This window comes from Cherax quadricarinatus, chromosome 22, assembly GCF_038502225.1.
Source record: "Cherax quadricarinatus isolate ZL_2023a chromosome 22, ASM3850222v1, whole genome shotgun sequence".
Classification (NCBI taxonomy): Eukaryota; Metazoa; Arthropoda; class Malacostraca; order Decapoda; family Parastacidae; genus Cherax; species Cherax quadricarinatus.
In genome coordinates, this window is record NC_091313.1 from 34,372,091 (window position 1) to 34,382,303 (window position 10,213).

General features: G+C 41.8%; 1 long non-coding RNA gene across 1 annotated transcript in view; it reads left to right on the forward strand.

Annotated features, from left to right (window-relative positions):
* The window catches only part of LOC128689661 (uncharacterized), an 8,436-nt gene extending 2,949 nt beyond the window's left edge, over positions 1-5,487 (forward strand). The window contains exons 2-3 of the long non-coding RNA XR_008407199.1: positions 4,075-4,519; positions 4,859-5,487. This is a non-coding gene — a long non-coding RNA (uncharacterized lncRNA). The remainder of the gene's footprint in view (positions 1-4,074; positions 4,520-4,858) is intronic.
* The last annotated feature ends 4,726 nt before the right edge of the window (positions 5,488-10,213 follow it).

Sequence of the window (10,213 nt, forward strand, 5' to 3'; positions counted from 1 at the left end):
CAAGACTCTCGTCAACTTATTCATGAACAAACTTCAGTACACAAAACTGCGTATAAGCGGAAATTAGATTTTGTTATCTGATAGAAGTTTTCTCGTGCGAAAGTTGTCATGGCTTGTGGGTGTGTGTGTGTTGACAACTCTGATCTTATGTGATCTTACTGTGTTTACAACTCTGATCTTATGTGATCTTAGTGTGTTTACAACTCTGATCTTATGTGATCTTAGTGTGTTTACAACTCTGATCTTATGTGATCTTAGTGTGTTTACAACTCTGATCTTATGTGATCTTAGTGTGTTTACAACTCTGATCTTATGTGATCTTAGTGTGTTTACAACTCTGATCTTATGTGATCTTAGTGTGTTTACAACTCTGATCTTATGTGATCTTAGTGTGTTTACAACTCTGATCTTATGTGATCTTAGTGTGTTTACAACTCTGATCTTATGTGATCTTAGTGTGTTTACAACTCTGATCTTATGTGATCTTAGTGTGTTTACAACTCTGATCTTATGTGATCTTAGTGTGTTGACAACTCTGATCTTATGTGATCTTAGTGTGTTTACAACTCTGATCTTATGTGATCTTAGTGTGTTTACAACTCTGATCTTATGTGATCTTAGTGTGTTGACAACTCTGATCTTATGTGATCTTAGTGTGTTTACAACTCTGATCTTATGTGATCTTAGTGTGTTTACAACTCTGATCTTATGTGATCTTAGTGTGTTTACAACTCTGATCTTATGTGATCTTAGTGTGTTTACAACTCTGATCTTATGTGATCTTAGTGTGTTTACAACTCTGATCTTATGTGATCTTAGTGTGTTGACAACTCTGATCTTATGTGATCTTAGTGTGTTTACAACTCTGATCTTATGTGATCTTAGTGTGTTTACAACTCTGATCTTATGTGATCTTAGTGTGTTTACAACTCTGATCTTATGTGATCTTAGTGTGTTTACAACTCTGATCTTATGTGATCTTAGTGTGTTTACAACTCTGATCTTATGTGATCTTAGTGTGTTTACAACTCTGATCTTATGTGATCTTAGTGTGTTTACAACTCTGATCTTATGTGATCTTAGTGTGTTTACAACTCTGATCTTATGTGATCTTAGTGTGTTTACAACTCTGATCTTATGTGATCTTAGTGTGTTGACAACTCTGATCTTATGTGATCTTAGTGTGTTTACAACTCTGATCTTATGTGATCTTAGTGTGTTGACAACTCTGATCTTATGTGATCTTAGTGTGTTTACAACTCTGATCTTATGTGATCTTAGTGTGTTTACAACTCTGATCTTATGTGATCTTAGTGTGTTTGCAACTCTGATCTTATGTGATCTTAGTGTGTTTACAACTCTGATCTTATGTGATCTTAGTGTGTTGACAACTCTGATCTTATGTGATCTTAGTGTGTTTACAACTCTGATCTTATGTGATCTTAGTGTGTTTACAACTCTGATCTTATGTGATCTTAGTGTGTTTACAACTCTGATCTTATGTGATCTTAGTGTGTTTACAACTCTGATCTTATGTGATCTTAGTGTGTTTACAACTCTGATCTTATGTGATCTTAGTGTGTTTACAACTCTGATCTTATGTGATCTTAGTGTGTTTACAACTCTGATCTTATGTGATCTTAGTGTGTTTACAACTCTGATCTTATGTGATCTTAGTGTGTTTACAACTCTGATCTTATGTGATCTTAGTGTGTTTACAACTCTGATCTTATGTGATCTTAGTGTGTTTACAACTCTGATCTTATGTGATCTTAGTGTGTTTACAACTCTGATCTTATGTGATCTTAGTGTGTTTACAACTCTGATCTTATGTGATCTTAGTGTGTTTACAACTCTGATCTTATGTGATCTTAGTGTGTTTACAACTCTGATCTTATGTGATCTTAGTGTGTTTACAACTCTGATCTTATGTGATCTTAGTGTGTTGACAACCCTGATCTTATGTGATCTTAGTGTGTTTACAACTCTGATCTTATGTGATCTTAGTGTGTTTACAACTCTGATCTTATGTGATCTTAGTGTGTTTACAACTCTGATCTTATGTGATCTTAGTGTGTTGACAACCCTGATCTTATGTGATCTTAGTGTGTTTACAACTCTGATCTTATGTGATCTTAGTGTGTTTACAACTCTGATCTTATGTGATCTTAGTGTGTTTACAACTCTGATCTTATGTGATCTTAGTGTGTTTACAACTCTGATCTTATGTGATCTTAGTGTGTTTACAACTCTGATCTTATGTGATCTTAGTGTGTTTACAACTCTGATCTTATGTGATCTTAGTGTGTTTACAACTCTGATCTTATGTGATCTTAGTGTGTTTACAACTCTGATCTTATGTGATCTTAGTGTGTTTACAACTCTGATCTTATGTGATCTTAGTGTGTTTACAACTCTGATCTTATGTGATCTTAGTGTGTTTACAACTCTGATCTTATGTGATCTTAGTGTGTTGACAACTCTGATCTTATGTGATCTTAGTGTGTTTACAACTCTGATCTTATGTGATCTTAGTGTGTTTACAACTCTGATCTTATGTGATCTTAGTGTGTTTACAACTCTGATCTTATGTGATCTTAGTGTGTTTACAACTCTGATCTTATGTGATCTTAGTGTGTTTACAACTCTGATCTTATGTGATCTTAGTGTGTTTACAACTCTGATCTTATGTGATCTTAGTGTGTTTACAACTCTGATCTTATGTGATCTTAGTGTGTTTACAACTCTGATCTTATGTGATCTTAGTGTGTTTACAACTCTGATCTTATGTGATCTTAGTGTGTTTACAACTCTGATCTTATGTGATCTTAGTGAAGCTCATTAAGTTGTCAGGGCGAGTGAATGAGTGTATATTAGTTTATCACTGTGAACTTCTGTGAACTTAGTGAGCTTAGTAAAGTTTATGTAACTTTCTCTACTTTCTCTTTACTCAAATATTGGACGCAGTTATTTTTCATTTGCTTTTTATTCACATATTCTTTTTTTCATAATTTTGTCAGTCAGTATAATGTGATAAACTGTTTATGTAATGTGTGCGTCTGATGTATTTCTTAGTTACCACTTGTCAAAGGGTCTTTTTGAAAGACACTTGTTCTGTTGTGTATTGTGTGTAAATATTATTATTATTACTGTTATTATTGTGTGTAAATGTGTTTGTTTGTGTGTGTGTGTGTGTGTGTGTGTGTGTGTGTGTGTGTGTGTGTGTGTGTGTGTGTGTGTGTGTGTGTGTGTGTGTGTGTGTGTGTGTGTGTGTTAGTTACCATTTTGTCCTAGGCACATGTCGATTAGACACTAGGCCTGTTGTATATGAGTACGTGTGTGTGTGCGTGCGTGTGTGTGTGTGTGTTTGTGTGGGTGGGTGTGGTAGTGGGTGTGGTAGTGGGTGTGGTAGTGGGTGTGGTAGTGGGTGTGGTAGTGGGTGTGGTAGTGGGTGTGGTAGTGGGTGTGGTAGTGTGTGTGTGTGTGTGTGTGTGTGTGTGTGTGTGTGGGTGGGTGTGGTAGTGGGTGTGGTAGTGGGTGTGGTAGTGGGTGTGGTAGTGGGTGTGGTAGTGTGTGTGTGTGTGTGTGTGTGTGTGTGTGTGTGTATGTACTTTCCTATATGTGGTTCAAGGGTTGAGTCTCAGCTCCTGGTCCTTCCTCCAGTATAGCCTCTTACTAGAGCCATTACTTCCTTGTCAAGTGTGACCTGTCGTATCTTCTCTTAAAACTACAGTACTGGCTTTATTATTATGGATATTTTAAAAACTCAATATTTCTCTACTAAACATCAATTAAACCATTTCATTGAGTGTTAATGGATTTATTTTGATACATTATTACAGGGCAACTATTTAAAATTAACTTTAGAAGAGTTTAAGAATATTGTGAGTTTCTGTCTGGCAGCTGTGAAGGAACAATGGATGGCAGCACTGAATTACACGGGCCTCGAGGTCGTGTCCAGACTTGTCTCAGCTGCTGTCCTGGTGTTTCGGGTTTCATATTGTGATTATTACAATTGTTTGTGTTTTCTGTGCCTCTGCTTGTACTAAAAGCGCCTTTTGTTTTTTCTTGCAGTTTATTAATCAGAAAGAAAGTCAGCAGAAATGGATAAAAATAGTGATTTGAGTCTCGCAGAGTGGGACAGATTTTAGCTTTATTGATTGATATAACAGAAATAGCAATAAAACTTGGTATTTCAACTCAAACAATCAGCAAAATTAAGAAGAAACTGAATTACGATCAACTTTTAAGCGCAAAAAGAGTGGAAAGATGTGACAAGCAATGGAAAACAACAAGATTAGACAAAAATAATACAAATGTCTCTTAACAAGAGAAGGACATCTTGCAGGCAGATTTGCTGTGACCAGGAGCAGCAGGTCTGTTAATGAGAAGCTTCTGGAGAGTGGACTGAAAGTACATCGTCCCAGAAAGAAGCAGCAAACTTACCGAACCCAAGATATTGGAAGGTTTAGGCTGAGCTGAGCATCACAGTGAGTGGACTTCTGGACAATGACAGCAGGTAAGAATTACATTTAGTTATTTAGTTCATTTTTTGTTAAGATAAGATAAGATTTCGTTCGGATTTTTAACCCCGGAGGGTTAGCCACCCAGGATAACCCAAGAAAGTCAGTGCGTCATCGAGGACTGTCTAACTTATTTCCATTGGGGTTCTTAATCTTGTCCCCCAGGATGCGACCCACACCAGTCGACTAACACCCAGGTACCTATTTGCTGCTAGGTGAACAGGACAACAGGTGTAAAGAAACGTGTCGAAATGTTTCCACCCACCGGGAATCGAACCCGGGCCCACTCCACCACTCCCCCTCCACCACTTGTATTATCTTTTCTATTGTTGCAGGTGGTGTTGTCTGACGAATCAAGCATTGCAGTGTTGGATGACAGTGCTGACTGTAACAAGGCTGTCAGGTGAGGATTTTATGTCCGAATGTCTCAAGAAGACGGTCAAATTTCCTCAGAAAATCTTGGTGTGGGAAGCCATTTCCATTCATGGAACAAGTCGTTTGCACATTGTTGATGGTACCATCAACCAGGTTAAGTGCACAGAAGTGCTACAACGACAATTACTGCCTCAGGTAAAGGACTGGTATGGTGATGGACGTTGGATATTCCCACAAGACTCGGCACCATGTGCACGGTAAAACCTGTAATGTCGAGGTGTGCACAATATAGCGCTGAGCTGATCCACTGGGCTGGAAATTACTCCGACATGAACGCTGAGAGTTTATAGTCTGTACTGAAGAAAGAAATACACGAAGTTCCCATTACTAACAAACTGCAGCTCATAAAAAGCCTTATTAAGGTTGTGTTTCATTCCGTCAGAATAAATGAATTATGCAAAACTTTGATGGCTGGCATGATGCCCACACGTGTTAAAGAACCTGTGGACTTATGGATGCTAGCGAGAGTTAAACCAATGTAAAATAGTTTATCAATACTGGTGTATCAAAATAAATCCATTAACAGTCACTGAAATTGGTTTAATTGACCTTTTAGTAGAAAAATATCCATTTTTTTTTTTAGAAAATCATAATTAATGCTAGTGCTGTGTATATGAAGCTTACCTCAACCAAAATTTCGTCAAGGTTATTGGATATCCTGACCCATCAGAGGATGAAGCGGTACTTCCTGGTATCCTTATCTATTTTTAACTTCGAACTATACCCCCTCGTACCTGTTTCTCGCCTCTCATAAAGTCTATCCCATGTCTACCCTGACAGTTCTTCTGATAATTTTGTATGTTGTTATTATGTCTTTATATAGTCTTCTTTCCTTTAATGTCTTCAAGCTCAATTCCTTTATCATTTCCTCAATGTTCATGCACCTTAACTCTGGGAGTGCTATGTACTCACCTAGTTGTGCTTGCCTAATTGCAGCTGCAGGAGTCGAGTCTCAGTTCTTGGCCCTGCCTCTCTGCTGGTCGTTACTTGTTTCATTTGTTCTTGGTTGAGTGAGCTTTATAATACCTTGTGTTAACGCTATGTAGAGATTCTGCTTCTGCCATTCAAGGATAAAAAAGGATTTTCTAGCATCCCTGTGGCTCGTCTGTGCTTTTAACATCCGTGTGGCTCGTCTGTGCTTTTAACATCCGTGTGGCTCGTCTGTGCTTTTAACATCCCTGGGGCTCGTCTGTGCTTTTAACATCCCTGGGGCTCGTCTGTGCTTTTAACATCCCTGTGGCTCGTCTGTGCTTTTAACATCCCTGGGGCTCGTCTGTGCTTTTAACATCCGTGTGGCTCGTCTGTGCTTTTAACATCCGTGTGGCTCGTCTGTGCTTTTAACATCCGTGTGGTTCGTCTGTGCTTTTAACATCCGTGTGGCTCGTCTGTGCTTTTAACATCCCTGGGGCTCGTCTGTGCTTTTAACATCCGTGTGGCTCGTCTGTGCTTTTAACATCCCTGGGGCTCGTCTGTGCTTTTAACATCCCTGTGGCTCGTCTGTGCTTTTAACATCCCTGTGGCTCGTCTGTGCTTTTAACATCCCTGTGGCTCGTCTGTGCTTTTAACATCCGTGTGGCTCGTCTGTGCTTTTAACATCCGTGTGACTCGTCTGTGCTTTTAACATCCCTGGGGCTCGTCTGTGCTTTTAACATCCCTGTGGCTCGTCTGTGCTTTTAACATCCGTGTGGCTCGTCTGTGCTTTTAACATCCGTGTGGCTCGTCTGTGCTTTTAACATCCCTGGGGCTCGTCTGTGCTTTTAACATCCCTGGGGCTCGTCTGTGCTTTTAACATCCGTGTGGCTCGTCTGTGCTTTTAACATCCCTGGGGCTCGTCTGTGCTTTTAACATCCCTGTGGCTCGTCTGTGCTTTTAACATCCCTGTGGCTCGTCTGTGCTTTTAACATCCGTGTGGCTCGTCTGTGCTTTTAACATCCCTGTGGCTCGTCTGTGCTTTTAACATCCGTGTGGCTCGTCTGTGCTTTTAACATCCCTGTGGCTCGTCTGTGCTTTTAACATCCCTGTGGCTCGTCTGTGCTTTTAACATCCGTGTGGCTCGTCTGTGCTTTTAACATCCCTGTGGCTCGTCTGTGCTTTTAACATCCGTGTGGCTCGTCTGTGCTTTTAACATCCCTGTGGCTCGTCTGTGCTTTTAACATCCCTGTGGCTCGTCTGTGCTTTTAACATCCGTGTGGCTCGTCTGTGCTTTTAACATCCCTGTGGCTCGTCTGTGCTTTTAACATCCGTGTGGCTCGTCTGTGCTTTTAACATCCCTGTGGCTCGTCTGTGCTTTTAACATCCCTGTGGCTCGTCTGTGCTTTTAACATCCCTGTGGCTCGTCTGTGCTTTTAACATCCGTGTGGCTCGTCTGTGCTTTTAACATCCCTGTGGCTCGTCTGTGCTTTTAACATCCGTGTGGCTCGTCTGTGCTTTTAACATCCCTGGGGCTCGTCTGTGCTTTTAACATCCCTGTGGCTCGTCTGTGCTTTTAACATCCCTGTGGCTCGTCTGTGCTTTTAACATCCGTGTGGCTCGTCTGTGCTTTTAACATCCGTGTGGCTCGTCTGTGCTTTTAACATCCCTGTGGCTCGTCTGTGCTTTTAACATCCCTGTGGCTCGTCTGTGCTTTTAACATCCCTGTGGCTCGTCTGTGCTTTTAACATCCGTGTGGCTCGTCTGTGCTTTTAACATCCCTGTGGCTCGTCTGTGCTTTTAACATCCGTGTGGCTCGTCTGTGCTTTTAACATCCCTGTGGCTCGTCTGTGCTTTTAACATCCCTGTGGCTCGTCTGTGCTTTTAACATCCCTGTGGCTCGTCTGTGCTTTTAACATCCCTGTGGCTCGTCTGTGCTTTTAACATCCCTGTGGCTCGTCTGTGCTTTTAACATCCCTGTGGCTCGTCTGTGCTTTTAACATCCCTGTGGCTCGTCTGTGCTTTTAGCTTCCTTGTGACCTCGTGTGCCTGAGACCCACCTCTCTAATAGACTATCTCTCTCAGTTCCTTACAGTATAGTGTATATCGTAATCATTACATCTCTGGTCCATCTACTCTTTAATGTCGTCAGGTTTAGATTGTCTAGCTTTACTTCGTACTTCATAACTCTTAGCTTTGGAACTATTTTCGTTGCGAAGCTTTAGCACATTTTTCCAGTTTCCTTACAAGTATTACTGGATGCAGGTTCCCTAATGGCGCTGCATACTTCAAGATGGGCCTAACAAATGTATATACAAGGTAGTGGAAGCCATCTTGTTCATGTTCCTGGAAGCTACCCGTAAATTTGCCAGTTTCGCTTCTGCTGCAGCGACTGATGTGAGCACAGAGGTATAAGCTTGGAACTATGTTCACCCCTGAAGACTTCTTCGTGGGAGGCTTGCAGCCTTTGTCCCCCGAGGCTGTGCACTATTTCCAGACATCTTTGTCCATCTCCGATTTTCGTAACTTTACATTTGCTGGGGTTAAATTCCAATAGTAATTGTCAGACGAATCCTGCATCTTGTCTAGATCCATTTGTAGTCTTTCTTGGTTCACTCCTATTTGTATTCTCCCAATTAGATCATATCATCTACAAACAGCAACAACTCTATCTCAGTTTTCTCTGTCATATCGTTTACATAAAAAAGTAACGGTACTGGACCAAATAATGACAGTTGTGCAACCCCACTCGTAATATTCACCCATTTCGACACCTCACTGACAGTAATTCACTGTGTACTCACCTAGCTGAGGTTGCGGGGGTCGAGTCCGAGCTCCTGGCCCCGCCTCTTCACTGATCGCTACTAGGTCACTCTCCCTGAGCCGTGAGCTTTATCATACCTCTGCTTAAAGCTATGTATGGATCCTGCCTCCACTACATCGCTTCCCAAACTATTCCACTTACTGACTACTCTGTGGCTGAAGAAATACTTCCTAACATCCCTGTGACTCATCTGTGTCTTCAGCCTCCAACTGTGTCCCCTTGTTACTGTGTCCAATCTCTGGAACATCCTGTCTTTGTCCACCTTGTCAATTCCTCTCAGTATTTTGTATGTCGTTATCATGTCCCCCCTATCTCTCCTGTCCTCCAGTGTCGTCAGGTTGATTTTCCTTAACCTCTCCTCGTAGGACATACCTCTTAGCTCTGGGACTAGTCTTGTTACAAACCTTTGCACTTTCTCTAGTTTCTTTACGTGCTTGGCTAGGTGTGGGTTCCAAACTGGTGCCGCATACTCCAATATGGGCCTAACATACACGGTGTACAGGGTCCTGAATGATTCCTTATTAAGATGTCGGAATGCTGTTCTGAGGTTTGCTAGGCGCCCATATGCTGCAGCAGTTATTTGGTTGATGTGCGCTTCAGGAGATGTGCCTGGTGTTATACTCACCCCAAGATCTTTTTTCTTGAGTGAGGTTTGTAGTCTCTGGCCCCCTAGACTGTACTCCGTCTGCGGTCTTCTTTGCCCTTCCCCAATCTTCATGACTTTGCACTTGGTGGGATTGAACTCCAGGAGCCAATTGCTGGACCAGGTCTGCAGCCTGTCCAGATCCCTTTGTAGTTCTGCCTGGTCTTCGATCGAGTGAATTCTTCTCATCAACTTCACGTCATCTGCAAACAGGGACACCTCAGAGTCTATTCCTTCCGTCATGTTTTTCACAAATACCAGAAACAGCACTGGTCCTAGGACTAACCCCTGTGGGACCCCGCTGGTCACAGGTGCCCACTCTGACACCTCGCCACGTACCATGACTCGCTGCTGTCTTCCTGACAAGTATTCCCTGATCCATTGTAGTGCCTTCCCTGTTATCCCTGCTTGGTCCTCCAGTTTTTGCACCAGTCTCTTGTGTGGAACTGTGTCAAACGCCTTCTTGCAGTCCAAGAAAATGCAATCCACTCACCCCTCTCTCTCTTGTCTTACTGCTGTCACCCTGTCATAGAACTCCAGTAGGTTTGTGATACAGGATCGTTGCTTTCTAGGTGTTCCACCACTCTTCTCCTGATAATCTTCTCCATGATTTTGCATACTATACATGTCAGTGACACTGGTCTGTAGTTTAATGCTTCATGTCTGTCTCCTTTTTTAAAGATTGGGACTACATTTGCTGTCTTCCATGCCTCAGGCAATCTCCCTGTTTCGATACATGTATTGAATATTGTTGTTAGGGGTACACATAGCGCCTCTGCTCCCTCTCTCAATTCCCATGGGGAGATGTTATCTGGCCCCATTGCCTTTGAGGTATCTAGCTCACTCAGAAGCCTCTTCACTTCTTCCTCGGTTGTGTGC